General features: G+C 48.2%; 21 non-coding genes across 21 annotated transcripts; all 21 read left to right on the top strand.

Moving 5' to 3' along the window:
* Positions 1-407: 407 nt before the first annotated feature.
* On the top strand, positions 408-480 carry TRNAV-UAC (transfer RNA valine (anticodon UAC)). Its single transcript has one exon. It is a non-coding gene; the product is annotated as a tRNA-Val (tRNA).
* A 1,521-nt stretch (positions 481-2,001) lies between these two features.
* TRNAV-AAC (transfer RNA valine (anticodon AAC)) lies at positions 2,002-2,074 on the top strand. Its single transcript has one exon. It is a non-coding gene; the product is annotated as a tRNA-Val (tRNA).
* A 1,852-nt stretch (positions 2,075-3,926) lies between these two features.
* TRNAV-UAC (transfer RNA valine (anticodon UAC)) lies at positions 3,927-3,999 on the top strand. The gene has a single exon. It is a non-coding gene; the product is annotated as a tRNA-Val (tRNA).
* Positions 4,000-5,520: 1,521 nt separating this feature from the next.
* Positions 5,521-5,593, top strand: TRNAV-AAC (transfer RNA valine (anticodon AAC)). The gene has a single exon. It is a non-coding gene; the product is annotated as a tRNA-Val (tRNA).
* Positions 5,594-6,929: 1,336 nt separating this feature from the next.
* Positions 6,930-7,001, top strand: TRNAP-UGG (transfer RNA proline (anticodon UGG)). The gene has a single exon. It is a non-coding gene; the product is annotated as a tRNA-Pro (tRNA).
* A 444-nt stretch (positions 7,002-7,445) lies between these two features.
* TRNAV-UAC (transfer RNA valine (anticodon UAC)) lies at positions 7,446-7,518 on the top strand. The gene has a single exon. It is a non-coding gene; the product is annotated as a tRNA-Val (tRNA).
* Positions 7,519-9,039: 1,521 nt separating this feature from the next.
* TRNAV-AAC (transfer RNA valine (anticodon AAC)) lies at positions 9,040-9,112 on the top strand. Its single transcript has one exon. It is a non-coding gene; the product is annotated as a tRNA-Val (tRNA).
* Positions 9,113-10,448: 1,336 nt separating this feature from the next.
* TRNAP-UGG (transfer RNA proline (anticodon UGG)) lies at positions 10,449-10,520 on the top strand. The gene has a single exon. It is a non-coding gene; the product is annotated as a tRNA-Pro (tRNA).
* Positions 10,521-10,964: 444 nt separating this feature from the next.
* Positions 10,965-11,037, top strand: TRNAV-UAC (transfer RNA valine (anticodon UAC)). The gene has a single exon. It is a non-coding gene; the product is annotated as a tRNA-Val (tRNA).
* A 1,521-nt stretch (positions 11,038-12,558) lies between these two features.
* Positions 12,559-12,631, top strand: TRNAV-AAC (transfer RNA valine (anticodon AAC)). The gene has a single exon. It is a non-coding gene; the product is annotated as a tRNA-Val (tRNA).
* A 1,336-nt stretch (positions 12,632-13,967) lies between these two features.
* On the top strand, positions 13,968-14,039 carry TRNAP-UGG (transfer RNA proline (anticodon UGG)). Its single transcript has one exon. It is a non-coding gene; the product is annotated as a tRNA-Pro (tRNA).
* A 444-nt stretch (positions 14,040-14,483) lies between these two features.
* On the top strand, positions 14,484-14,556 carry TRNAV-UAC (transfer RNA valine (anticodon UAC)). The gene has a single exon. It is a non-coding gene; the product is annotated as a tRNA-Val (tRNA).
* A 1,520-nt stretch (positions 14,557-16,076) lies between these two features.
* TRNAV-AAC (transfer RNA valine (anticodon AAC)) lies at positions 16,077-16,149 on the top strand. The gene has a single exon. It is a non-coding gene; the product is annotated as a tRNA-Val (tRNA).
* Positions 16,150-17,485: 1,336 nt separating this feature from the next.
* TRNAP-UGG (transfer RNA proline (anticodon UGG)) lies at positions 17,486-17,557 on the top strand. The gene has a single exon. It is a non-coding gene; the product is annotated as a tRNA-Pro (tRNA).
* A 444-nt stretch (positions 17,558-18,001) lies between these two features.
* TRNAV-UAC (transfer RNA valine (anticodon UAC)) lies at positions 18,002-18,074 on the top strand. The gene has a single exon. It is a non-coding gene; the product is annotated as a tRNA-Val (tRNA).
* Positions 18,075-19,595: 1,521 nt separating this feature from the next.
* On the top strand, positions 19,596-19,668 carry TRNAV-AAC (transfer RNA valine (anticodon AAC)). Its single transcript has one exon. It is a non-coding gene; the product is annotated as a tRNA-Val (tRNA).
* Positions 19,669-21,004: 1,336 nt separating this feature from the next.
* Positions 21,005-21,076, top strand: TRNAP-UGG (transfer RNA proline (anticodon UGG)). The gene has a single exon. It is a non-coding gene; the product is annotated as a tRNA-Pro (tRNA).
* A 444-nt stretch (positions 21,077-21,520) lies between these two features.
* Positions 21,521-21,593, top strand: TRNAV-UAC (transfer RNA valine (anticodon UAC)). Its single transcript has one exon. It is a non-coding gene; the product is annotated as a tRNA-Val (tRNA).
* A 1,521-nt stretch (positions 21,594-23,114) lies between these two features.
* On the top strand, positions 23,115-23,187 carry TRNAV-AAC (transfer RNA valine (anticodon AAC)). Its single transcript has one exon. It is a non-coding gene; the product is annotated as a tRNA-Val (tRNA).
* Positions 23,188-25,039: 1,852 nt separating this feature from the next.
* Positions 25,040-25,112, top strand: TRNAV-UAC (transfer RNA valine (anticodon UAC)). The gene has a single exon. It is a non-coding gene; the product is annotated as a tRNA-Val (tRNA).
* A 1,521-nt stretch (positions 25,113-26,633) lies between these two features.
* TRNAV-AAC (transfer RNA valine (anticodon AAC)) lies at positions 26,634-26,706 on the top strand. The gene has a single exon. It is a non-coding gene; the product is annotated as a tRNA-Val (tRNA).
* Positions 26,707-27,168: the final 462 nt, after the last annotated feature.

The following is a 27,168-nucleotide window of genomic DNA, read 5'->3' as shown; positions in this document are numbered from 1 at the left end:
ATTTCTGCTTTCCACTCTTGTAAGATGCCATGGTGGAATGCATTGCATGCTTTCTACTGGTGTCGAGGCAGTTCGGCATGATGAAGGAGTGCGGGATTTCTTTCTAACTGCTTTTTTGTGTTGGAGCAGCACTTCTCGTTGGAACATGAAATGCACAGTGCTTCTCCAAAGTAATTGCAGGGCTGGTTTTGAAATCACCTCTTGGAATGAAAGTGATCCCAGTTCCTTTCTTCCAAAGGAAGAGATCCTGTCAGAAAGGCTCAGCTTTGAGCGTCATGAATATTGTCCCTTAGTCCTTGCATTCCAGTCCAAAGCATAGCCACATAAAGAAAGCAGGTGTGTCTGTTTCCAGTGCAGTGGTTCCAGTCCAATGCATAGCCACATGAAGCAAGTAAGCAGGCATGTCTGTTTCTATAGTGTAGTGGTTATCACGTTCGCCTTACACGCGAAAGGTCCCTGGTTCGAGGCCAGGCAGAAACAGCAAGTTGCTGTGCTTTATCACATTATTTGCATTTACCACCTCACCTGACAGGTAAATTGAAATTAAAGAGGCTGTGTCTATCCCTCACCATCGTGAGGTACTACGCTCCAAGGGCATCGGTCTCAACTCACCAAGAGAAGACGATACACCTTACGGCAGTCAGTTGCTCCCTTTTTGACCTTTCCATTGAAGCCTGGGCCTACTGTGGTCAAGCCAGCCAAGGAAGGAAGGTATGAGAGCGAAAATGGCTTTCCTACCTTCACCAAGAACATACACCTTGAGCAAAGAAAGGGCCAGACTTACAAGGCCCTATCGCCACCGGCACATCATCTTTAGTGACGCCCCGGTGGCACTATGTACTGTGCCGTATTTACAAGACGCCGTTCAACCACGTTTTGTGGCTTAACACCACCTTGTAAATACGGCCCCTTCACACGCAGCCCTTTCCCTGGAAGGGGCGTGCAATGGGCGTTGCTCTGGGTGGGCCACTGCAACACCATAGCATTTTGATGCTGCTCCAGTTTTACGAGTTTTTGTAAATCTGTGGCAGCGCCAAAATCCAAGCGCCATACAATGGGTGTCGTTATAGTGGAGAAACGAGCAGAAATGTTTTCATTTCTCCTCATTTTTGCTCTTTCTATGTGTGCTGCACGAACATATCGCCACTGAAGATTTCTGTTGTGCAGGAAGGTGTGCCTTCCTGAACAAAAACAATTTCCCCCTCCACGCAGCCATCCTTGTACCATGGCGCAAGGATGGCTGCGTTGGTGCTCGGCAGCTAATTTAGAGCTGGCGCAGAGGGAAGCACAGGGGTGCGCTGTATTCTACTAAATACGGCGCTTCCCTGCATTTTGAAAATGACTGAGTGCGAGGCTGCCAAATTTGGCAGAGCGTCTCACTCAGTCATCCTCTTGTAATTATGGGCCAAAAGGTCTAAAGGATAGAGGCGTTTTATGTCATGTTCGATGACGACCATGGAAATGACTCTAGTCATATTGCAGAAGAGAGAACCATGTGCATTTTCTTGCCTTGCGATGTATTCGCCCACTCTCTGCCCTCAACCCTAGGAGCAGGGTCTGAGCAGTGGTGCTTCTGTGCCCTCGCTCGTTGGTGTCCGGGTCCAAATCCCCAACACACCCTTTTTAGCAGAAAACACACAAATTTTACTCAAAATACACAAAGCTTGAAGATTCCTCATTCCACTCAAAGCATTGTTGTGCAAAATATTTTTAGCCTCAGGAGAAAAAAAGGATCACCATGCCTTGGCTTCCTTCCTGCTTGCTTTCAGTGTGCTCTGTGTGATGCTTTCACAGGCTCTGGTTTCAGGCATTTAGGCATCAGATATTTGTCTCTACCCGCAGCTGTGACTTTTCAGTACATCTGAGTGTACGCTTGCTGGCTGACAACGCTGCAATTTTCACACTTACTCCTCGCTTTGCGAGCAACTGCTGATCAAGTATAGAGGCAATCGGGCAAACATATGAGGGGAATTTTGCTCCTTCAGTCAAGCCCTCATGCTTGTTTCTGTAGTGTAGTGGTTATCACGTTCGCCTAACACGCGAAAGGTCCCCGGTTCGAGACCGGGCAGAAACAATGGGCAGTGTCTGCTTTTGTGTTTGCTCCCTAAAAGCTTAGTCTCACTCAGGGATGGCCTTTAAAAACTTGTGACCTGTGTAAAACTTGTATTACTATTGCAGGCCGGTAAAAAGTTATCTACATCTTTGCGTAGTCGTGCATGTGCCTGGTTTCTTATTCTGTTTTTTACTTTTTTTTTTCTTGGCCATGTTATATTGTGGGGCCTTTAAACCTGTCACCTTGATAGGAACATTGCAAGCGGCAGCATCGACAAGTGCAGACTGAGGAGTCAGACCTAAACACAGACTCAGCTGTCAGGATGGCCGAGTGGTCTAAGGCGGCAGCCTCAAGAGAGCTTGATCTTCAGTTAAGCTAAGCATCCTGGTTTGCTCATGTAGTTGTGGGTTCATATCGCACTTCTGATAGGTCTATTTTCTGCCCTTAAATCTTCCTCTGCTTGCACAGCCAGCTCCCCACAACACTATCTTTGCAAGCTGCTGTAGCATATGAAAAGAAATCCACCAACCCTCCGGCTGGGCCCTCAATCAGCATTCCATGTATTTCTGGAAGGGGCATCTCAGTCACGCCTTCTGTTAGAGCTGCACCTTATCACTGTAACTACCATGCTGGTTTCTACTTAAGCAGTTGATTCCATCGTTTGAAGTGAGGCTCTCCTGCCACTTTTGGGCAGAGAAGGCACTGCCCCTGCAACAACAACAGGCAGACAAGCTCAACCTGGGTTTCCTGGTTAGGTGGGCGGAGCAGAATGGCAATGGTCCCTCCTTGTGACTTGAAATTAACATGAAGAAGACAGAGAGGCAGCTGGGAGTAGGCAGTACCCATGCACCCCTGAACACTGTCTTGCGATTTTCACCCAATTCTGAAATGAGTCGGGAGGAAAGGAGGTGATTTTCCTATCGAAGGCCATTCTGGGAATTCAGCCACCCCGCGTCTCCCAGGTGAGTGTTTCAGGCCTGTGAGGCACTCATATAAATCTCGCCTGATCGAGCACTGAGCGAGCAATTGTGCTTGAATACAAGAGGCATGCTCCTCTGGCTCAGGCGCAAGAGATGGCAGGCCCTTCAGTGCTTCTGGTCTGGAAGTCTACGGTGCAAGGGCCCAGGTCCTGCGGAGGCGTACAACTACCAGAAAGGGTCTGCTTTTCTCATCAGCGCCACAGTTCAGCTTGCTAGCATAGGGCTTCTTCACTACCTCTTGCCTTGCTAGAGGCAAAAAAAAAACCCTTGGCACAAAACATCAATTGCTATGGCACGCTTAGAAGGAGAGTCTCCAAGTGGCCCTGCTTTTTCACAAAGACACTTCAGAAGATGTTTGAAAGGCTTTTGCAGCAGCAGGCTCGTTGGTCTAGGGGTATGATTCTCGCTTTGGGTGTGAGAGGTCCCGAGTTCAAATCCCGGACGAGCCCGTGCCTTCATAGGTTCGATCTGTTTTTAAACAGGAGTATTTCTGCTTTCCACTCTTGTAAGATGCCATGGTGGAATGCATTGCATGCTTTCTACTGGTGTCGAGGCAGTTCGGCATGATGAAGGAGTGCGGGATTTCTTTCTAACTGCTTTTTTGTGTTGGAGCAGCACTTCTCGTTGGAACATGAAATGCACAGTGCTTCTCCAAAGTAATTGCAGGGCTGGTTTTGAAATCACCTCTTGGAATGAAAGTGATCCCAGTTCCTTTCTTCCAAAGGAAGAGATCCTGTCAGAAAGGCTCAGCTTTGAGCGTCATGAATATTGTCCCTTAGTCCTTGCATTCCAGTCCAAAGCATAGCCACATAAAGAAAGCAGGTGTGTCTGTTTCCAGTGCAGTGGTTCCAGTCCAATGCATAGCCACATGAAGCAAGTAAGCAGGCATGTCTGTTTCTATAGTGTAGTGGTTATCACGTTCGCCTTACACGCGAAAGGTCCCTGGTTCGAGGCCAGGCAGAAACAGCAAGTTGCTGTGCTTTATCACATTATTTGCATTTACCACCTCACCTGACAGGTAAATTGAAATTAAAGAGGCTGTGTCTATCCCTCTCCATCGTGAGGTACTACGCTCCAAGGGCATCGGTCTCAACTCACCAAGAGAAGACGATACACCTTACGGCAGTCAGTTGCTCCCTTTTTGACCTTTCCATTGAAGCCTGGGCCTACTGTGGTCAAGCCAGCCAAGGAAGGAAGGTATGAGAGCGAAAATGGCTTTCCTACCTTCACCAAGAACATACACCTTGAGCAAAGAAAGGGCCAGACTTACAAGGCCCTATCGCCACCGGCACATCATCTTTAGTGACGCCCCGGTGGCACTATGTACTGTGCCGTATTTACAAGACGCCGTTCAACCACGTTTTGTGGCTTAACACCACCTTGTAAATACGGCCCCTTCACACGCAGCCCTTTCCCTGGAAGGGGCGTGCAATGGGCGTTGCTCTGGGTGGGCCACTGCAACACCATAGCATTTTGATGCTGCTCCAGTTTTACGAGTTTTTGTAAATCTGTGGCAGCGCCAAAAACCAAGCGCCATACAATGGGTGTCGTTATAGTGGAGAAACGAGCAGAAATGTTTTCATTTCTCCTAATTTTTGCTCTTTCTATGTGTGCTGCACGAACATATCGCCACTGAAGATTTCTGTTGTGCAGGAAGGTGTGCCTTCCTGAACAAAAACAATTTCCCCCTCCACGCAGCCATCCTTGTACCATGGCGCAAGGATGGCTGCGTTGGTGCTCGGCAGCTAATTTAGAGCTGGCGCAGAGGGAAGCACAGGGGTGCGCTGTATTCTACTAAATACGGCGCTTCCCTGCATTTTGAAAATGACTGAGTGCGAGGCTGCCAAATTTGGCAGAGCGTCTCACTCAGTCATCCTCTTGTAATTATGGGCCAAAAGGTCTAAAGGATAGAGGCGTTTTATGTCATGTTCGATGACGACCATGGAAATGACTCTAGTCATATTGCAGAAGAGAGAACCATGTGCATTTTCTTGCCTTGCGATGTATTTGCCCACTCTCTGCCCTCAACCCTAGGAGCAGGGTCTGAGCAGTGGTGCTTCTGTGCCCTCGCTCGTTGGTGTCCGGGTCTAAATCCCCAACACACCCTTTTTAGCAGAAAACACTCAAATTTTACTCAAAATACACAAAGCTTGAAGATTCCTCATTCCACTCAAAGCATTGTTGTGCAAAATATTTTTAGCCTCAGGAGAAAAAAAGGATCACCATGCCTTGGCTTCCTTCCTGCTTGCTTTCAGTGTGCTCTGTGTGATGCTTTCACAGGCTCTGGTTTCAGGCATTTAGGCATCAGATATTTGTCTCTACCCGCAGCTGTGACTTTTCAGTACATCTGAGTGTACGCTTGCTGGCTGACAACGCTGCAATTTTCACACTTACTCCTCGCTTTGCGAGCAACTGCTGATCAAGTATAGAGGCAATCGGGCAAACATATGAGGGGAATTTTGCTCCTTCAGTCAAGCCCTCATGCTTGTTTCTGTAGTGTAGTGGTTATCACGTTCGCCTAACACGCGAAAGGTCCCTGGTTTGAGACCGGGCAGAAACAATGGGCAGTGTCTGCTTTTGTGTTTGCTCCCTAAAAGCTTAGTCTCACTCAGGGATGGCCTTTAAAAACTTGTGACCTGTGTAAAACTTGTATTACTATTGCAGGCCGGTAAAAAGTTATCTGCATCTTTCCGTAGTCGTGCATGTGCCTGGTTTCTTATTCTGTTTTTTACTTTTTTTTTTCTTGGCCATGTTATATTGTGGGGCCTTTAAACCTGTCACCTTGATAGGAACATTGCAAGCGGCAGCATCGACAAGTGCAGACTGAGGAGTCAGACCTAAACACAGACTCAGCTGTCAGGATGGCCGAGTGGTCTAAGGCGGCAGCCTCAAGAGAGCTTGATCTTCAGTTAAGCTAAGCATCCTGGTTTGCTCATGTAGTTGTGGGTTCATATCGCACTTCTGATAGGTCTATTTTCTGCCCTTAAATCTTCCTCTGCTTGCACAGCCAGCTCCCCACAACACTATCTTTGCAAGCTGCTGTAGCATATGAAAAGAAATCCACCAACCCTCCGGCTGGGCCCTCAATCAGCATTCCATGTATTTCTGGAAGGGGCATCTCAGTCACGCCTTCTGTTAGAGCTGCACCTTATCACTGTAACTACCATGCTGGTTTCTACTTAAGCAGTTGATTCCATCGTTTGAAGTGAGGCTCTCCTGCCACTTTTGGGCAGAGAAGGCACTGCCCCTGCAACAACAACAGGCAGACAAGCTCAACCTGGGTTTCCTGGTTAGGTGGGCGGAGCAGAATGGCAATGGTCCCTCCTTGTGACTTGAAATTAACATGAAGAAGACAGAGAGGCAGCTGGGAGTAGGCAGTACCCATGCACCCCTGAACACTGTCTTGCGATTTTCACCCAATTCTGAAATGAGTCGGGAGGAAAGGAGGTGATTTTCCTATCGAAGGCCATTCTGGGAATTCAGCCACCCCGCGTCTCCCAGGTGAGTGTTTCAGGCCTGTGAGGCACTCATATAAATCTCGCCTGATCGAGCACTGAGCGAGCAATTGTGCTTGAATACAAGAGGCATGCTCCTCTGGCTCAGGCGCAAGAGATGGCAGGCCCTTCAGTGCTTCTGGTCTGGAAGTCTACGGTGCAAGGGCCCAGGTCCTGCGGAGGCGTACAACTACCAGAAAGGGTCTGCTTTTCTCATCAGCGCCACAGTTCAGCTTGCTAGCATAGGGCTTCTTGACTACCTCTTGCCTTGCTAGAGGCAAAAAAAAAACCCTTGGCACAAAACATCAATTGCTATGGCACGCTTAGAAGGAGAGTCTCCAAGTGGCCCTGCTTTTTCACAAAGACACTTCAGAAGATGTTTGAAAGGCTTTTGCAGCAGCAGGCTCGTTGGTCTAGGGGTATGATTCTCGCTTTGGGTGTGAGAGGTCCCGGGTTCAAATCCCGGACGAGCCCGTGCCTTCATAGGTTCGATCTGTTTTTAAACAGGAGTATTTCTGCTTTCCACTCTTGTAAGATGCCATGGTGGAATGCATTGCATGCTTTCTACTGGTGTCGAGGCAGTTCGGCATGATGAAGGAGTGCGGGATTTCTTTCTAACTGCTTTTTTGTGTTGGAGCAGCACTTCTCGTTGGAACATGAAATGCACAGTGCTTCTCCAAAGTAATTGCAGGGCTGGTTTTGAAATCACCTCTTGGAATGAAAGTGATCCCAGTTCCTTTCTTCCAAAGGAAGAGATCCTGTCAGAAAGGCTCAGCTTTGAGCGTCATGAATATTGTCCCTTAGTCCTTGCATTCCAGTCCAAAGCATAGCCACATAAAGAAAGCAGGTGTGTCTGTTTCCAGTGCAGTGGTTCCAGTCCAATGCATAGCCACATGAAGCAAATAAGCAGGCATGTCTGTTTCTGTAGTGTAGTGGTTATCACGTTCGCCTTACACGCGAAAGGTCCCTGGTTCGAGGCCAGGCAGAAACAGCAAGTTGCTGTGCTTTATCACATTATTTGCATTTACCATCTCACCTGACAGGTAAATTGAAATTAAAGAGGCTGTGTCTATCCCTCACCATCGTGAGGTACTACGCTCCAAGGGCATCGGTCTCAACTCACCAAGAGAAGACGATACACCTTACGGCAGTCAGTTGCTCCCTTTTTGACCTTTCCATTGAAGCCTGGGCCTACTGTGGTCAAGCCAGCCAAGGAAGGAAGGTATGAGAGCGAAAATGGCTTTCCTACCTTCACCAAGAACATACACCTTGAGCAAAGAAAGGGCCAGACTTACAAGGCCCTATCGCCACCGGCACATCATCTTTAGTGACGCCCCGGTGGCACTATGTACTGTGCCGTATTTACAAGACGCCGTTCAACCACGTTTTGTGGCTTAACACCACCTTGTAAATACGGCCCCTTCACACGCAGCCCTTTCCCTGGAAGGGGCGTGCAATGGGCGTTGCTCTGGGTGGGCCACTGCAACACCATAGCATTTTGATGCTGCTCCAGTTTTACGAGTTTTTGTAAATCTGTGGCAGCGCCAAAATCCAAGCGCCATACAATGGGTGTCGTTATAGTGGAGAAACGAGCAGAAATGTTTTCATTTCTCCTCATTTTTGCTCTTTCTATGTGTGCTGCACGAACATATCGCCACTGAAGATTTCTGTTGTGCAGGAAGGTGTGCCTTCCTGAACAAAAACAATTTCCCCCTCCACGCAGCCATCCTTGTACCATGGCGCAAGGATGGCTGCGTTGGTGCTCGGCAGCTAATTTAGAGCTGGCGCAGAGGGAAGCACAGGGGTGCGCTGTATTCTACTAAATACGGCGCTTCCCTGCATTTTGAAAATGACTGAGTGCGAGGCTGCCAAATTTGGCAGAGCGTCTCACTCAGTCATCCTCTTGTAATTATGGGCCAAAAGGTCTAAAGGATAGAGGCGTTTTATGTCATGTTCGATGACGACCATGGAAATGACTCTAGTCATATTGCAGAAGAGAGAACCATGTGCATTTTCTTGCCTTGCGATGTATTCGCCCACTCTCTGCCCTCAACCCTAGGAGCAGGGTCTGAGCAGTGGTGCTTCTGTGCCCTCGCTCGTTGGTGTCCGGGTCCAAATCCCCAACACACCCTTTTTAGCAGAAAACACACAAATTTTACTCAAAATACACAAAGCTTGAAGATTCCTCATTCCACTCAAAGCATTGTTGTGCAAAATATTTTTAGCCTCAGGAGAAAAAAAGGATCACCATGCCTTGGCTTCCTTCCTGCTTGCTTTCAGTGTGCTCTGTGTGATGCTTTCACAGGCTCTGGTTTCAGGCATTTAGGCATCAGATATTTGTCTCTACCCGCAGCTGTGACTTTTCAGTACATCTGAGTGTACGCTTGCTGGCTGACAACGCTGCAATTTTCACACTTACTCCTCGCTTTGCGAGCAACTGCTGATCAAGTATAGAGGCAATCGGGCAAACATATGAGGGGAATTTTGCTCCTTCAGTCAAGCCCTCATGCTTGTTTCTGTAGTGTAGTGGTTATCACGTTCGCCTAACACGCGAAAGGTCCCCGGTTCGAGACCGGGCAGAAACAATGGGCAGTGTCTGCTTTTGTGTTTGCTCCCTAAAAGCTTAGTCTCACTCAGGGATGGCCTTTAAAAACTTGTGACCTGTGTAAAACTTGTATTACTATTGCAGGCCGGTAAAAAGTTATCTGCATCTTTGCGTAGTCGTGCATGTGCCTGGTTTCTTATTCTGTTTTTTACTTTTTTTTTTCTTGGCCATGTTATATTGTGGGGCCTTTAAACCTGTCACCTTGATAGGAACATTGCAAGCGGCAGCATCGACAAGTGCAGACTGAGGAGTCAGACCTAAACACAGACTCAGCTGTCAGGATGGCCGAGTGGTCTAAGGCGGCAGCCTCAAGAGAGCTTGATCTTCAGTTAAGCTAAGCATCCTGGTTTGCTCATGTAGTTGTGGGTTCATATCGCACTTCTGATAGGTCTATTTTCTGCCCTTAAATCTTCCTCTGCTTGCACAGCCAGCTCCCCACAACACTATCTTTGCAAGCTGCTGTAGCATATGAAAAGAAATCCACCAACCCTCCGGCTGGGCCCTCAATCAGCATTCCATGTATTTCTGGAAGGGGCATCTCAGTCACGCCTTCTGTTAGAGCTGCACCTTATCACTGTAACTACCATGCTGGTTTCTACTTAAGCAGTTGATTCCATCGTTTGAAGTGAGGCTCTCCTGCCACTTTTGGGCAGAGAAGGCACTGCCCCTGCAACAACAACAGGCAGACAAGCTCAACCTGGGTTTCCTGGTTAGGTGGGCGGAGCAGAATGGCAATGGTCCCTCCTTGTGACTTGAAATTAACATGAAGAAGACAGAGAGGCAGCTGGGAGTAGGCAGTACCCATGCACCCCTGAACACTGTCTTGCGATTTTCACCCAATTCTGAAATGAGTCGGGAGGAAAGGAGGTGATTTTCCTATCGAAGGCCATTCTGGGAATTCAGCCACCCCGCGTCTCCCAGGTGAGTGTTTCAGGCCTGTGAGGCACTCATATAAATCTCGCCTGATCGAGCACTGAGCGAGCAATTGTGCTTGAATACAAGAGGCATGCTCCTCTGGCTCAGGCGCAAGAGATGGCAGGCCCTTCAGTGCTTCTGGTCTGGAAGTCTACGGTGCAAGGGCCCAGGTCCTGCGGAGGCGTACAACTACCAGAAAGGGTCTGCTTTTCTCATCAGCGCCACAGTTCAGCTTGCTAGCATAGGGCTTCTTGACTACCTCTTGCCTTGCTAGAGGCAAAAAAAAACCCCTTGGCACAAAACATCAATTGCTATGGCACGCTTAGAAGGAGAGTCTCCAAGTGGCCCTGCTTTTTCACAAAGACACTTCAGAAGATGTTTGAAAGGCTTTTGCAGCAGCAGGCTCGTTGGTCTAGGGGTATGATTCTCGCTTTGGGTGTGAGAGGTCCCGGGTTCAAATCCCGGACGAGCCCGTGCCTTCATAGGTTCGATCTGTTTTTAAACAGGAGTATTTCTGCTTTCCACTCTTGTAAGATGCCATGGTGGAATGCATTGCATGCTTTCTACTGGTGTCGAGGCAGTTCGGCATGATGAAGGAGTGCGGGATTTCTTTCTAACTGCTTTTTTGTGTTGGAGCAGCACTTCTCGTTGGAACATGAAATGCACAGTGCTTCTCCAAAGTAATTGCAGGGCTGGTTTTGAAATCACCTCTTGGAATGAAAGTGATCCCAGTTCCTTTCTTCCAAAGGAAGAGATCCTGTCAGAAAGGCTCAGCTTTGAGCGTCATGAATATTGTCCCTTAGTCCTTGCATTCCAGTCCAAAGCATAGCCACATAAAGAAAGCAGGTGTGTCTGTTTCCAGTGCAGTGGTTCCAGTCCAATGCATAGCCACATGAAGCAAGTAAGCAGGCATGTCTGTTTCTATAGTGTAGTGGTTATCACGTTCGCCTTACACGCGAAAGGTCCCTGGTTCGAGGCCAGGCAGAAACAGCAAGTTGCTGTGCTTTATCACATTATTTGCATTTACCACCTCACCTGACAGGTAAATTGAAATTAAAGAGGCTGTGTCTATCCCTCACCATCGTGAGGTACTACGCTCCAAGGGCATCGGTCTCAATTCACCAAGAGAAGACGATACACCTTACGGCAGTCAGTTGCTCCCTTTTTGACCTTTCCATTGAAGCCTGGGCCTACTGTGGTCAAGCCAGCCAAGGAAGGAAGGTATGAGAGCGAAAATGGCTTTCCTACCTTCACCAAGAACATACACCTTGAGCAAAGAAAGGGCCAGACTTACAAGGCCCTATCGCCACCGGCACATCATCTTTAGTGACGCCCCGGTGGCACTATGTACTGTGCCGTATTTACAAGACGCCGTTCAACCACGTTTTGTGGCTTAACACCACCTTGTAAATACGGCCCCTTCACACGCAGCCCTTTCCCTGGAAGGGGCGTGCAATGGGCGTTGCTCTGGGTGGGCCACTGCAACACCATAGCATTTTGATGCTGCTCCAGTTTTACGAGTTTTTGTAAATCTGTGGCAGCGCCAAAAACCAAGCGCCATACAATGGGTGTCGTTATAGTGGAGAAACGAGCAGAAATGTTTTCATTTCTCCTCATTTTTGCTCTTTCTATGTGTGCTGCACGAACATATCGCCACTGAAGATTTCTGTTGTGCAGGAAGGTGTGCCTTCCTGAACAAAAACAATTTCCCCCTCCACGCAGCCATCCTTGTACCATGGCGCAAGGATGGCTGCGTTGGTGCTCGGCAGCTAATTTAGAGCTGGCGCAGAGGGAAGCACAGGGGTGCGCTGTATTCTACTAAATACGGCGCTTCCCTGCATTTTGAAAATGACTGAGTGCGAGGCTGCCAAATTTGGCAGAGCGTCTCACTCAGTCATCCTCTTGTAATTATGGGCCAAAAGGTCTAAAGGATAGAGGCGTTTTATGTCATGTTCGATGACGACCATGGAAATGACTCTAGTCATATTGCAGAAGAGAGAACCATGTGCATTTTCTTGCCTTGCGATGTATTCGCCCACTCTCTGCCCTCAACCCTAGGAGCAGGGTCTGAGCAGTGGTGCTTCTGTGCCCTCGCTCGTTGGTGTCCGGGTCCAAATCCCCAACACACCCTTTTTAGCAGAAAACACTCAAATTTTACTCAAAATACACAAAGCTTGAAGATTCCTCATTCCACTCAAAGCATTGTTGTGCAAAATATTTTTAGCCTCAGGAGAAAAAAAGGATCACCATGCCTTGGCTTCCTTCCTGCTTGCTTTCAGTGTGCTCTGTGTGATGCTTTCACAGGCTCTGGTTTCAGGCATTTAGGCATCAGATATTTGTCTCTACCCGCAGCTGTGACTTTTCAGTACATCTGAGTGTACGCTTGCTGGCTGACAACGCTGCAATTTTCACACTTACTCCTCGCTTTGCGAGCAACTGCTGATCAAGTATAGAGGCAATCGGGCAAACATATGAGGGGAATTTTGCTCCTTCAGTCAAGCCCTCATGCTTGTTTCTGTAGTGTAGTGGTTATCACGTTTGCCTAACACGCGAAAGGTCCCCGGTTCGAGACCGGGCAGAAACAATGGGCAGTGTCTGCTTTTGTGTTTGCTCCCTAAAAGCTTAGTCTCACTCAGGGATGGCCTTTAAAAACTTGTGACCTGTGTAAAACTTGTATTACTATTGCAGGCCGGTAAAAAGTTATCTGCATCTTTGCGTAGTCGTGCATGTGCCTGGTTTCTTATTCTGTTTTTTACTTTTTTTTTTCTTGGCCATGTTATATTGTGGGGCCTTTAAACCTGTCACCTTGATAGGAACATTGCAAGCGGCAGCATCGACAAGTGCAGACTGAGGAGTCAGACCTAAACACAGACTCAGCTGTCAGGATGGCCGAGTGGTCTAAGGCGGCAGCCTCAAGAGAGCTTGATCTTCAGTTAAGCTAAGCATCCTGGTTTGCTCATGTAGTTGTGGGTTCATATCGCACTTCTGATAGGTCTATTTTCTGCCCTTAAATCTTCCTCTGCTTGCACAGCCAGCTCCCCACAACACTATCTTTGCAAGCTGCTGTAGCATATGAAAAGAAATCCACCAACCCTGCGGCTGGGCCCTCAATCAGCATTCCATGTATTTCTGGAAGGGGCATCTCAGTCACGCCTTCTGTTAGAGCTGCACCTTATCACTGTAACTACCATGCTGGTTTCTACTTAAGCAGTTGATTCCATCGTTTGAAGTGAGGCTCTCCTGCCACTTTTGGGCAGAGAAGGCACTGCCCCTGCAACAACAACAGGCAGACAAGCTCAACCTGGGTTTCCTGGTTAGGTGGGCGGAGCAGAATGGCAATGGTCCCTCCTTGTGACTTGAAATTAACATGAAGAAGACAGAGAGGCAGCTGGGAGTAGGCAGTACCCATGCACCCCTGAACACTGTCTTGCGATTTTCACCCAATTCTGAAATGAGTCGGGAGGAAAGGAGGTGATTTTCCTATCGAAGGCCATTCTGGGAATTCAGCCACCCCGCGTCTCCCAGGTGAGTGTTTCAGGCCTGTGAGGCACTCATATAAATCTCGCCTGATCGAGCACTGAGCGAGCAATTGTGCTTGAATACAAGAGGCATGCTCCTCTGGCTCAGGCGCAAGAGATGGCAGGCCCTTCAGTGCTTCTGGTCTGGAAGTCTACGGTGCAAGGGCCCAGGTCCTGCGGAGGCGTACAACTACCAGAAAGGGTCTGCTTTTCTCATCAGCGCCACAGTTCAGCTTGCTAGCATAGGGCTTCTTGACTACCTCTTGCCTTGCTAGAGGCAAAAAAAAAACCCTTGGCACAAAACATCAATTGCTATGGCACGCTTAGAAGGAGAGTCTCCAAGTGGCCCTGCTTTTTCACAAAGACACTTCAGAAGATGTTTGAAAGGCTTTTGCAGCAGCAGGCTCGTTGGTCTAGGGGTATGATTCTCGCTTTGGGTGTGAGAGGTCCCGGGTTCAAATCCCGGACGAGCCCGTGCCTTCATAGGTTCGATCTGTTTTTAAACAGGAGTATTTCTGCTTTCCACTCTTGTAAGATGCCATGGTGGAATGCATTGCATGCTTTCTACTGGTGTCGAGGCAGTTCGGCATGATGAAGGAGTGCGGGATTTCTTTCTAACTGCTTTTTTGTGTTGGAGCAGCACTTCTCGTTGGAACATGAAATGCACAGTGCTTCTCCAAAGTAATTGCAGGGCTGGTTTTGAAATCACCTCTTGGAATGAAAGTGATCCCAGTTCCTTTCTTCCAAAGGAAGAGATCCTGTCAGAAAGGCTCAGCTTTGAGCGTCATGAATATTGTCCCTTAGTCCTTGCATTCCAGTCCAAAGCATAGCCACATAAAGAAAGCAGGTGTGTCTGTTTCCAGTGCAGTGGTTCCAGTCCAATGCATAGCCACATGAAGCAAGTAAGCAGGCATGTCTGTTTCTATAGTGTAGTGGTTATCACGTTCGCCTTACACGCGAAAGGTCCCTGGTTCGAGGCCAGGCAGAAACAGCAAGTTGCTGTGCTTTATCACATTATTTGCATTTACCACCTCACCTGACAGGTAAATTGAAATTAAAGAGGCTGTGTCTATCCCTCACCATCGTGAGGTACTACGCTCCAAGGGCATCGGTCTCAACTCACCAAGAGAAGACGATACACCTTACGGCAGTCAGTTGCTCCCTTTTTGACCTTTCCATTGAAGCCTGGGCCTACTGTGGTCAAGCCAGCCAAAGAAGGAAGGTATGAGAGCGAAAATGGCTTTCCTACCTTCACCAAGAACATACACCTTGAGCAAAGAAAGGGCCAGACTTACAAGGCCCTATCGCCACCGGCACATCATCTTTAGTGACGCCCCGGTGGCACTATGTACTGTGCCGTATTTACAAGACGCCGTTCAACCACGTTTTGTGGCTTAACACCACCTTGTAAATACGGCCCCTTCACACGCAGCCCTTTCCCTGGAAGGGGCGTGCAATGGGCGTTGCTCTGGGTGGGCCACTGCAACACCATAGCATTTTGATGCTGCTCCAGTTTTACGAGTTTTTGTAAATCTGTGGCAGCGCCAAAAACTAAGCGCCATACAATGGGTGTCGTTATAGTGGAGAAACGAGCAGAAATGTTTTCATTTCTCCTCATTTTTGCTCTTTCTATGTGTGCTGCACGAACATATCGCCATTGAAGATTTCTGTTGTGCAGGAAGGTGTGCCTTCCTGAACAAAAACAATTTCCCCCTCCACGCAGCCATCCTTGTACCATGGCGCAAGGATGGCTGCGTTGGTGCTCGGCAGCTAATTTAGAGCTGGCGCAGAGGGAAGCACAGGGGTGCGCTGTATTCTACTAAATACGGCGCTTCCCTGCATTTTGAAAATGACTGAGTGCGAGGCTGCCAAATTTGGCAGAGCGTCTCACTCAGTCATCCTCTTGTAATTATGGGCCAAAAGGTCTAAAGGATAGAGGCGTTTTATGTCATGTTCGATGACGACCATGGAAATGACTCTAGTCATATTGCAGAAGAGAGAACCATGTGCATTTTCTTGCCTTGCGATGTATTCGCCCACTCTCTGCCCTCAACCCTAGGAGCAGGGTCTGAGCAGTGGTGCTTCTGTGCCCTCGCTCGTTGGTGTCCGGGTCCAAATCCCCAACACACCCTTTTTAACAGAAAACACTCAAATTTTACTCAAAATACACAAAGCTTGAAGATTCCTCATTCCACTCAAAGCATTGTTGTGCAAAATATTTTTAGCCTCAGGAGAAAAAAAGGATCACCATGCCTTGGCTTCCTTCCTGCTTGCTTTCAGTGTGCTCTGTGTGATGCTTTCACAGGCTCTGGTTTCAGGCATTTAGGCATCAGATATTTGTCTCTACCCGCAGCTGTGACTTTTCAGTACATCTGAGTGTACGCTTGCTGGCTGACAACGCTGCAATTTTCACACTTACTCCTCGCTTTGCGAGCAACTGCTGATCAAGTATAGAGGCAATCGGGCAACATATGAGGGGAATTTTGCTCCTTCAGTCAAGCCCTCATGCTTGTTTCTGTAGTGTAGTGGTTATCACGTTCGCCTAACACGCGAAAGGTCCCCGGTTCGAGACCGGGCAGAAACAATGGGCAGTGTCTGCTTTTGTGTTTGCTCCCTAAAAGCTTAGTCTCACTCAGGGATGGCCTTTAAAAACTTGTGACCTGTGTAAAACTTGTATTACTATTGCAGGCCGGTAAAAAGTTATCTGCATCTTTGCGTAGTCGTGCATGTGCCTGGTTTCTTATTCTGTTTTTTACTTTTTTTTTTCTTGGCCATGTTATATTGTGGGGCCTTTAAACCTGTCACCTTGATAGGAACATTGCAAGCGGCAGCATCGACAAGTGCAGACTGAGGAGTCAGACCTAAACACAGACTCAGCTGTCAGGATGGCCGAGTGGTCTAAGGCGGCAGCCTCAAGAGAGCTTGATCTTCAGTTAAGCTAAGCATCCTGGTTTGCTCATGTAGTTGTGGGTTCATATCGCACTTCTGATAGGTCTATTTTCTGCCCTTAAATCTTCCTCTGCTTGCACAGCCAGCTCCCCACAACACTATCTTTGCAAGCTGCTGTAGCATATGAAAAGAAATCCACCAACCCTCCGGCTGGGCCCTCAATCAGCATTCCATGTATTTCTGGAAGGGGCATCTCAGTCACGCCTTCTGTTAGAGCTGCACCTTATCACTGTAACTACCATGCTGGTTTCTACTTAAGCAGTTGATTCCATCGTTTGAAGTGAGGCTCTCCTGCCACTTTTGGGCAGAGAAGGCACTGCCCCTGCAACAACAACAGGCAGACAAGCTCAACCTGGGTTTCCTGGTTAGGTGGGCGGAGCAGAATGGCAATGGTCCCTCCTTGTGACTTGAAATTAACATGAAGAAGACAGAGAGGCAGCTGGGAGTAGGCAGTACCCATGCACCCCTGAACACTGTCTTGCGATTTTCACCCAATTCTGAAATGAGTCGGGAGGAAAGGAGGTGATTTTCCTATCGAAGGCCATTCTGGGAATTCAGCCACCCCGCGTCTCCCAGGTGAGTGTTTCAGGCCTGTGAGGCACTCATATAAATCTCGCCTGATCGAGCACTGAGCGAGCAATTGTGCTTGAATACAAGAGGCATGCTCCTCTGGCTCAGGCGCAAGAGATGGCAGGCCCTTCAGTGCTTCTGGTGTGGAAGTCTACGGTGCAAGGGCCCAGGTCCTGCGGAGGCGTACAACTACCAGAAAGGGTCTGCTTTTCTCATCAGCGCCACAGTTCAGCTTGCTAGCATAGGGCTTCTTGACTACCTCTTGCCTTGCTAGAGGCAAAAAAAAAACCCTTGGCACAAAACATCAATTGCTATGGCACGCTTAGAAGGAGAGTCTCCAAGTGGCCCTGCTTTTTCACAAAGACACTTCAGAAGATGTTTGAAAGGCTTTTGCAGCAGCAGGCTCGTTGGTCTAGGGGTATGATTCTCGCTTTGGGTGTGAGAGGTCCCGGGTTCAAATCCCGGACGAGCCCGTGCCTTCATAGGTTCGATCTGTTTTTAAACAGGAGTATTTCTGCTTTCCACTCTTGTAAGATGCCATGGTGGAATGCATTGCATGCTTTCTACTGGTGTCGAGGCAGTTCGGCATGATGAAGGAGTGCGGGATTTCTTTCTAACTGCTTTTTTGTGTTGGAGCAGCACTTCTCGTTGGAACATGAAATGCACAGTGCTTCTCCAAAGTAATTGCAGGGCTGGTTTTGAAATCACCTCTTGGAATGAAAGTGATCCCAGTTCCTTTCTTCCAAAGGAAGAGATCCTGTCAGAAAGGCTCAGCTTTGAGCGTCATGAATATTGTCCCTTAGTCCTTGCATTCCAGTCCAAAGCATAGCCACATAAAGAAAGCAGGTGTGTCTGTTTCCAGTGCAGTGGTTCCAGTCCAATGCATAGCCACATGAAGCAAGTAAGCAGGCATGTCTGTTTCTATAGTGTAGTGGTTATCACGTTCGCCTTACACGCGAAAGGTCCCTGGTTCGAGGCCAGGCAGAAACAGCAAGTTGCTGTGCTTTATCACATTATTTGCATTTACCACCTCACCTGACAGGTAAATTGAAATTAAAGAGGCTGTGTCTATCCCTCACCATCGTGAGGTACTACGCTCCAAGGGCATCGGTCTCAACTCACCAAGAGAAGACGATACACCTTACGGCAGTCAGTTGCTCCCTTTTTGACCTTTCCATTGAAGCCTGGGCCTACTGTGGTCAAGCCAGCCAAGGAAGGAAGGTATGAGAGCGAAAATGGCTTTCCTACCTTCACCAAGAACATACACCTTGAGCAAAGAAAGGGCCAGACTTACAAGGCCCTATCGCCACCGGCACATCATCTTTAGTGACGCCCCGGTGGCACTATGTACTGTGCCGTATTTACAAGACGCCGTTCAACCACGTTTTGTGGCTTAACACCACCTTGTAAATACGGCCCCTTCACACGCAGCCCTTTCCCTGGAAGGGGCGTGCAATGGGCGTTGCTCTGGGTGGGCCACTGCAACACCATAGCATTTTGATGCTGCTCCAGTTTTACGAGTTTTTGTAAATCTGTGGCAGCGCCAAAAACCAAGCGCCATACAATGGGTGTCGTTATAGTGGAGAAACGAGCAGAAATGTTTTCATTTCTCCTCATTTTTGCTCTTTCTATGTGTGCTGCACGAACATATCGCCACTGAAGATTTCTGTTGTGCAGGAAGGTGTGCCTTCCTGAACAAAAACAATTTCCCCCTCCACGCAGCCATCCTTGTACCATGGCGCAAGGATGGCTGCGTTGGTGCTCGGCAGCTAATTTAGAGCTGGCGCAGAGGGAAGCACAGGGGTGCGCTGTATTCTACTAAATACGGCGCTTCCCTGCATTTTGAAAATGACTGAGTGCGAGGCTGCCAAATTTGGCAGAGCGTCTCACTCAGTCATCCTCTTGTAATTATGGGCCAAAAGGTCTAAAGGATAGAGGCGTTTTATGTCATGTTCGATGACGACCATGGAAATGACTCTAGTCATATTGCAGAAGAGAGAACCATGTGCATTTTCTTGCCTTGCGATGTATTCGCCCACTCTCTGCCCTCAACCCTAGGAGCAGGGTCTGAGCAGTGGTGCTTCTGTGCCCTCGCTCGTTGGTGTCCGGGTCCAAATCCCCAACACACCCTTTTTAGCAGAAAACACTCAAATTTTACTCAAAATACACAAAGCTTGAAGATTCCTCATTCCACTCAAAGCATTGTTGTGCAAAATATTTTTAGCCTCAGGAGAAAAAAAGGATCACCATGCCTTGGCTTCCTTCCTGCTTGCTTTCAGTGTGCTCTGTGTGATGCTTTCACAGGCTCTGGTTTCAGGCATTTAGGCATCAGATATTTGTCTCTACCCGCAGCTGTGACTTTTCAGTACATCTGAGTGTACGCTTGCTGGCTGACAACGCTGCAATTTTCACACTTACTCCTCGCTTTGCGAGCAACTGCTGATCAAGTATAGAGGCAATCGGGCAAACATATGAGGGGAATTTTGCTCCTTCAGTCAAGCCCTCATGCTTGTTTCTGTAGTGTAGTGGTTATCACGTTCGCCTAACACGCGAAAGGTCCCCGGTTCGAGACCGGGCAGAAACAATGGGCAGTGTCTGCTTTTGTGTTTGCTCCCTAAAAGCTTAGTCTCACTCAGGGATGGCCTTTAAAAACTTGTGACCTGTGTAAAACTTGTATTACTATTGCAGGCCGGTAAAAAGTTATCTGCATCTTTGCGTAGTCGTGCATGTGCCTGGTTTCTTATTCTGTTTTTTTCTTTTTTTTTTCTTGGCCATGTTATATTGTGGGGCCTTTAAACCTGTCACCTTGATAGGAACATTGCAAGCGGCAGCATCGACAAGTGCAGACTGAGGAGTCAGACCTAAACACAGACTCAGCTGTCAGGATGGCCGAGTGGTCTAAGGCGGCAGCCTCAAGAGAGCTTGATCTTCAGTTAAGCTAAGCATCCTGGTTTGCTCATGTAGTTGTGGGTTCATATCGCACTTCTGATAGGTCTATTTTCTGCCCTTAAATCTTCCTCTGCTTGCACAGCCAGCTCCCCACAACACTATCTTTGCAAGCTGCTGTAGCATATGAAAAGAAATCCACCAACCCTCCGGCTGGGCCCTCAATCAGCATTCCATGTATTTCTGGAAGGGGCATCTCAGTCACGCCATCTGTTAGAGCTGCACCTTATCACTGTAACTACCATGCTGGTTTCTACTTAAGCAGTTGATTCCATCGTTTGAAGTGAGGCTCTCCTGCCACTTTTGGGAAGAGAAGGCACTGCCCCTGCAACAACAACAGGCAGACAAGCTCAACCTGGGTTTCCTGGTTAGGTGGGCGGAGCAGAATGGCAATGGTCCCTCCTTGTGACTTGAAATTAACATGAAGAAGACAGAGAGGCAGCTGGGAGTAGGCAGTACCCATGCACCCCTGAACACTGTCTTGCGATTTTCACCCAATTCTGAAATGAGTCGGGAGGAAAGGAGGTGATTTTCCTATCGAAGGCCATTCTGGGAATTCAGCCACCCCGCGTCTCCCAGGTGAGTGTTTCAGGCCTGTGAGGCACTCATATAAATCTCGCCTGATCGAGCACTGAGCGAGCAATTGTGCTTGAATACAAGAGGCATGCTCCTCTGGCTCAGGCGCAAGAGATGGCAGGCCCTTCAGTGCTTCTGGTCTGGAAGTCTGCGGTGCAAGGGCCCAGGTCCTGCGGAGGCGTACAACTACCAGAAAGGGTCTGCTTTTCTCATCAGCGCCACAGTTCAGCTTGCTAGCATAGGGCTTCTTGACTACCTCTTGCCTTGCTAGAGGCAAAAAAAAAACCCTTGGCACAAAACATCAATTGCTATGGCACGCTTAGAAGGAGAGTCTCCAAGTGGCCCTGCTTTTTCACAAAGACACTTCAGAAGATGTTTGAAAGGCTTTTGCAGCAGCAGGCTCGTTGGTCTAGGGGTATGATTCTCGCTTTGGGTGTGAGAGGTCCCGGGTTCAAATCCCGGACGAGCCCGTGCCTTCATAGGTTCGATCTGTTTTTAAACAGGAGTATTTCTGCTTTCCACTCTTGTAAGATGCCATGGTGGAATGCATTGCATGCTTTCTACTGGTGTCGAGGCAGTTCGGCATGATGAAGGAGTGCGGGATTTCTTTCTAACTGCTTTTTTGTGTTGGAGCAGCACTTCTCGTTGGAACATGAAATGCACAGTGCTTCTCCAAAGTAATTGCAGGGCTGGTTTTGAAATCACCTCTTGGAATGAAAGTGATCCCAGTTCCTTTCTTCCAAAGGAAGAGATCCTGTCAGAAAGGCTCAGCTTTGAGCGTCATGAATATTGTCCCTTAGTCCTTGCATTCCAGTCCAAAGCATAGCCACATAAAGAAAGCAGGTGTGTCTGTTTCCAGTGCAGTGGTTCCAGTCCAATGCATAGCCACATGAAGCAAGTAAGCAGGCATGTCTGTTTCTATAGTGTAGTGGTTATCACGTTCGCCTTACACGCGAAAGGTCCCTGGTTCGAGGCCAGGCAGAAACAGCAAGTTGCTGTGCTTTATCACATTATTTGCATTTACCACCTCACCTGACAGGTAAATTGAAATTAAAGAGGCTGTGTCTATCCCTCACCATCGTGAGGTACTACGCTCCAAGGGCATCGGTCTCAACTCACCAAGAGAAGACGATACACCTTACGGCAGTCAGTTGCTCCCTTTTTGACCTTTCCATTGAAGCCTGGGCCTACTGTGGTCAAGCCAGCCAAGGAAGGAAGGTATGAGAGCGAAAATGGCTTTCCTACCTTCACCAAGAACATACACCTTGAGCAAAGAAAGGGCCAGACTTACAAGGCCCTATCGCCACCGGCACATCATCTTTAGTGACGCCCCGGTGGCACTATGTACTGTGCCGTATTTACAAGACGCCGTTCAACCACGTTTTGTGGCTTAACACCACCTTGTAAATACGGCCCCTTCACACGCAGCCCTTTCCCTGGAAGGGGCGTGCAATGGGCGTTGCTCTGGGTGGGCCACTGCAACACCATAGCATTTTGATGCTGCTCCAGTTTTACGAGTTTTTGTAAATCTGTGGCAGCGCCAAAAACTAAGCGCCATACAATGGGTGTCGTTATAGTGGAGAAACGAGCAGAAATGTTTTCATTTCTCCTCATTTTTGCTCTTTCTATGTGTGCTGCACGAACATATCGCCACTGAAGATTTCTGTTGTGCAGGAAGGTGTGCCTTCCTGAACAAAAACAATTTCCCCCTCCACGCAGCCATCCTTGTACCATGGCGCAAGGATGGCTGCGTTGGTGCTCGGCAGCTAATTTAGAGCTGGCGCAGAGGGAAGCACAGGGGTGCGCTGTATTCTACTAAATACGGCGCTTCCCTGCATTTTGAAAATGACTGAGTGCGAGGCTGCCAAATTTGGCAGAGGGTCTCACTCAGTCATCCTCTTGTAATTATGGGCCAAAAGGTCTAAAGGATAGAGGCGTTTTATGTCATGTTCGATGACGACCATGGAAATGACTCTAGTCATATTGCAGAAGAGAGAACCATGTGCATTTTCTTGCCTTGCGATGTATTCGCCCACTCTCTGCCCTCAACCCTAGGAGCAGGGTCTGAGCAGTGGTGCTTCTGTGCCCTCGCTCGTTGGTGTCCGGGTCCAAATCCCCAACACACCCTTTTTAGCAGAAAACACTCAAATTTTACTCAAAATACACAAAGCTTGAAGATTCCTCATTCCACTCAAAGCATTGTTGTGCAAAATATTTTTAGCCTCAGGAGAAAAAAAGGATCACCATGCCTTGGCTTCCTTCCTGCTTGCTTTCAGTGTGCTCTGTGTGATGCTTTCACAGGCTCTGGTTTCAGGCATTTAGGCATCAGATATTTGTCTCTACCCGCAGCTGTGACTTTTCAGTACATCTGAGTGTACGCTTGCTGGCTGACAACGCTGCAATTTTCACACTTACTCCTCGCTTTGCGAGCAACTGCTGATCAAGTATAGAGGCAATCGGGCAAACATATGAGGGGAATTTTGCTCCTTCAGTCAAGCCCTCATGCTTGTTTCTGTAGTGTAGTGGTTATCACGTTCGCCTAACACGCGAAAGGTCCCCGGTTCGAGACCGGGCAGAAACAATGGGCAGTGTCTGCTTTTGTGTTTGCTCCCTAAAAGCTTAGTCTCACTCAGGGATGGCCTTTAAAAACTTGTGACCTGTGTAAAACTTGTATTACTATTGCAGGCCGGTAAAAAGTTATCTGCATCTTTGCGTAGTCGTGCATGTGCCTGGTTTCTTATTCTGTTTTTTACTTTTTTTTTTCTTGGCCATGTTATATTGTGGGGCCTTTAAACCTGTCACCTTGATAGGAACATTGCAAGCGGCAGCATCGACAAGTGCAGACTGAGGAGTCAGACCTAAACACAGACTCAGCTGTCAGGATGGCCGAGTGGTCTAAGGCGGCAGCCTCAAGAGAGCTTGATCTTCAGTTAAGCTAAGCATCCTGGTTTGCTCATGTAGTTGTGGGTTCATATCGCACTTCTGATAGGTCTATTTTCTGCCCTTAAATCTTCCTCTGCTTGCACAGCCAGCTCCCCACAACACTATCTTTGCAAGCTGCTGTAGCATATGAAAAGAAATCCACCAACCCTCCGGCTGGGCCCTCAATCAGCATTCCATGTATTTCTGGAAGGGGCATCTCAGTCACGCCTTCTGTTAGAGCTGCACCTTATCACTGTAACTACCATGCTGGTTTCTACTTAAGCAGTTGATTCCATCGTTTGAAGTGAGGCTCTCCTGCCACTTTTGGGCAGAGAAGGCACTGCCCCTGCAACAACAACAGGCAGACAAGCTCAACCTGGGTTTCCTGGTTAGGTGGGCGGAGCAGAATGGCAATGGTCCCTCCTTGTGACTTGAAATTAACATGAAGAAGACAGAGAGGCAGCTGGGAGTAGGCAGTACCCATGCACCCCTGAACACTGTCTTGCGATTTTCACCCAATTCTGAAATGAGTCGGGAGGAAAGGAGGTGATTTTCCTATCGAAGGCCATTCTGGGAATTCAGCCACCCCGCGTCTCCCAGGTGAGTGTTTCAGGCCTGTGAGGCACTCATATAAATCTCGCCTGATCGAGCACTGAGCGAGCAATTGTGCTTGAATACAAGAGGCATGCTCCTCTGGCTCAGGCGCAAGAGATGGCAGGCCCTTCAGTGCTTCTGGTCTGGAAGTCTACGGTGCAAGGGCCCAGGTCCTGCGGAGGCGTACAACTACCAGAAAGGGTCTGCTTTTCTCATCAGCGCCACAGTTCAGCTTGCTAGCATAGGGCTTCTTGACTACCTCTTGCCTTGCTAGAGGCAAAAAAAAAACCCTTGGCACAAAACATCAATTGCTATGGCACGCTTAGAAGGAGAGTCTCCAAGTGGCCCTGCTTTTTCACAAAGACACTTCAGAAGATGTTTGAAAGGCTTTTGCAGCAGCAGGCTCGTTGGTCTAGGGGTATGATTCTCGCTTTGGGTGTGAGAGGTCCCGGGTTCAAATCCCAGACGAGCCCGTGCCTTCATAGGTTCGATCTGTTTTTAAACAGGAGTATTTCTGCTTTCCACTCTTGTAAGATGCCATGGTGGAATGCATTGCATGCTTTCTACTGGTGTCGAGGCAGTTCGGCATGATGAAGGAGTGCGGGATTTCTTTCTAACTGCTTTTTTGTGTTGGAGCAGCACTTCTCGTTGGAACATGAAATGCACAGTGCTTCTCCAAAGTAATTGCAGGGCTGGTTTTGAAATCACCTCTTGGAATGAAAGTGATCCCAGTTCCTTTCTTCCAAAGGAAGAGATCCTGTCAGAAAGGCTCAGCTTTGAGCGTCATGAATATTGTCCCTTAGTCCTTGCATTCCAGTCCAAAGCATAGCCACATAAAGAAAGCAGGTGTGTCTGTTTCCAGTGCAGTGGTTCCAGTCCAATGCATAGCCACATGAAGCAAGTAAGCAGGCATGTCTGTTTCTATAGTGTAGTGGTTATCACGTTCGCCTTACACGCGAAAGGTCCCTGGTTCGAGGCCAGGCAGAAACAGCAAGTTGCTGTGCTTTATCACATTATTTGCATTTACCACCTCACCTGACAGGTAAATTGAAATTAAAGAGGCTGTGTCTATCCCTCACCATCGTGAGGTACTACGCTCCAAGGGCATCGGTCTCAACTCACCAAGAGAAGACGATACACCTTACGGCAGTCAGTTGCTCCCTTTTTGACCTTTCCATTGAAGCCTGGGCCTACTGTGGTCAAGCCAGCCAAGGAAGGAAGGTATGAGAGCGAAAATGGCTTTCCTACCTTCACCAAGAACATACACCTTGAGCAAAGAAAGGGCCAGACTTACAAGGCCCTATCGCCACCGGCACATCATCTTTAGTGACGCCCCGGTGGCACTATGTACTGTGCCGTATTTACAAGACGCCGTTCAACCACGTTTTGTGGCTTAACACCACCTTGTAAATACGGCCCCTTCACACGCAGCCCTTTCCCTGGAAGGGGCGTGCAATGGGCGTTGCTCTGGGTGGGCCACTGCAACACCATAGCATTTTGATGCTGCTCCAGTTTTACGAGTTTTTGTAAATCTGTGGCAGCGCCAAAAACTAAGCGCCATACAATGGGTGTCGTTATAGTGGAGAAACGAGCAGAAATGTTTTCATTTCTCCTCATTTTTGCTCTTTCTATGTGTGCTGCACGAACATATCGCCACTGAAGATTTCTGTTGTGCAGGAAGGTGTGCCTTCCTGAACAAAAACAATTTCCCCCTCCACGCAGCCATCCTTGTACCATGGCGCAAGGATGGCTGCGTTGGTGCTCGGCAGCTAATTTAGAGCTGGCGCAGAGGGAAGCACAGGGGTGCGCTGTATTCTACTAAATACGGCGCTTCCCTGCATTTTGAAAATGACTGAGTGCGAGGCTGCCAAATTTGGCAGAGCGTCTCACTCAGTCATCCTCTTGTAATTATGGGCCAAAAGGTCTAAAGGATAGAGGCGTTTTATGTCATGTTCGATGACGACCATGGAAATGACTCTAGTCATATTGCAGAAGAGAGAACCATGTGCATTTTCTTGCCTTGCGATGTATTCGCCCACTCTCTGCCCTCAACCCTAGGAGCAGGGTCTGAGCAGTGGTGCTTCTGTGCCCTCGCTCGTTGGTGTCCGGGTCCAAATCCCCAACACACCCTTTTTAGCAGAAAACACTCAAATTTTACTCAAAATACACAAAGCTTGAAGATTCCTCATTCCACTCAAAGCATTGTTGTGCAAAATATTTTTAGCCTCAGGAGAAAAAAAGGATCACCATGCCTTGGCTTCCTTCCTGCTTGCTTTCAGTGTGCTCTGTGTGATGCTTTCACAGGCTCTGGTTTCAGGCATTTAGGCATCAGATATTTGTCTCTACCCGCAGCTGTGACTTTTCAGTACATCTGAGTGTACGCTTGCTGGCTGACAACGCTGCAATTTTCACACTTACTCCTCGCTTTGCGAGCAACTGCTGATCAAGTATAGAGGCAATCGGGCAAACATATGAGGGGAATTTTGCTCCTTCAGTCAAGCCCTCATGCTTGTTTCTGTAGTGTAGTGGTTATCACGTTCGCCTAACACGCGAAAGGTCCCCGGTTCGAGACCGGGCAGAAACAATGGGCAGTGTCTGCTTTTGTGTTTGCTCCCTAAAAGCTTAGTCTCACTCAGGGATGGCCTTTAAAAACTTGTGACCTGTGTAAAACTTGTATTACTATTGCAGGCCGGTAAAAAGTTATCTGCATCTTTGCGTAGTCGTGCATGTGCCTGGTTTCTTATTCTGTTTTTTACTTTTTTTTTTCTTGGCCATGTTATATTGTGGGGCCTTTAAACCTGTCACCTTGATAGGAACATTGCAAGCGGCAGCATCGACAAGTGCAGACTGAGGAGTCAGACCTAAACACAGACTCAACTGTCAGGATGGCCGAGTGGTCTAAGGCGGCAGCCTCAAGAGAGCTTGATCTTCAGTTAAGCTAAGCATCCTGGTTTGCTCATGTAGTTGTGGGTTCATATCGCACTTCTGATAGGTCTATTTTCTGCCCTTAAATCTTCCTCTGCTTGCACAGCCAGCTCCCCACAAC

This window comes from Pleurodeles waltl, chromosome 10 (assembly GCF_031143425.1).
Source record: "Pleurodeles waltl isolate 20211129_DDA chromosome 10, aPleWal1.hap1.20221129, whole genome shotgun sequence".
Lineage (NCBI taxonomy): Eukaryota > Metazoa > Chordata > Amphibia > Caudata > Salamandridae > Pleurodeles > Pleurodeles waltl.
The sequence above is the reverse complement of the archived record's forward strand: the minus strand, read 5'-3'. Positions and strand labels throughout refer to the sequence as shown.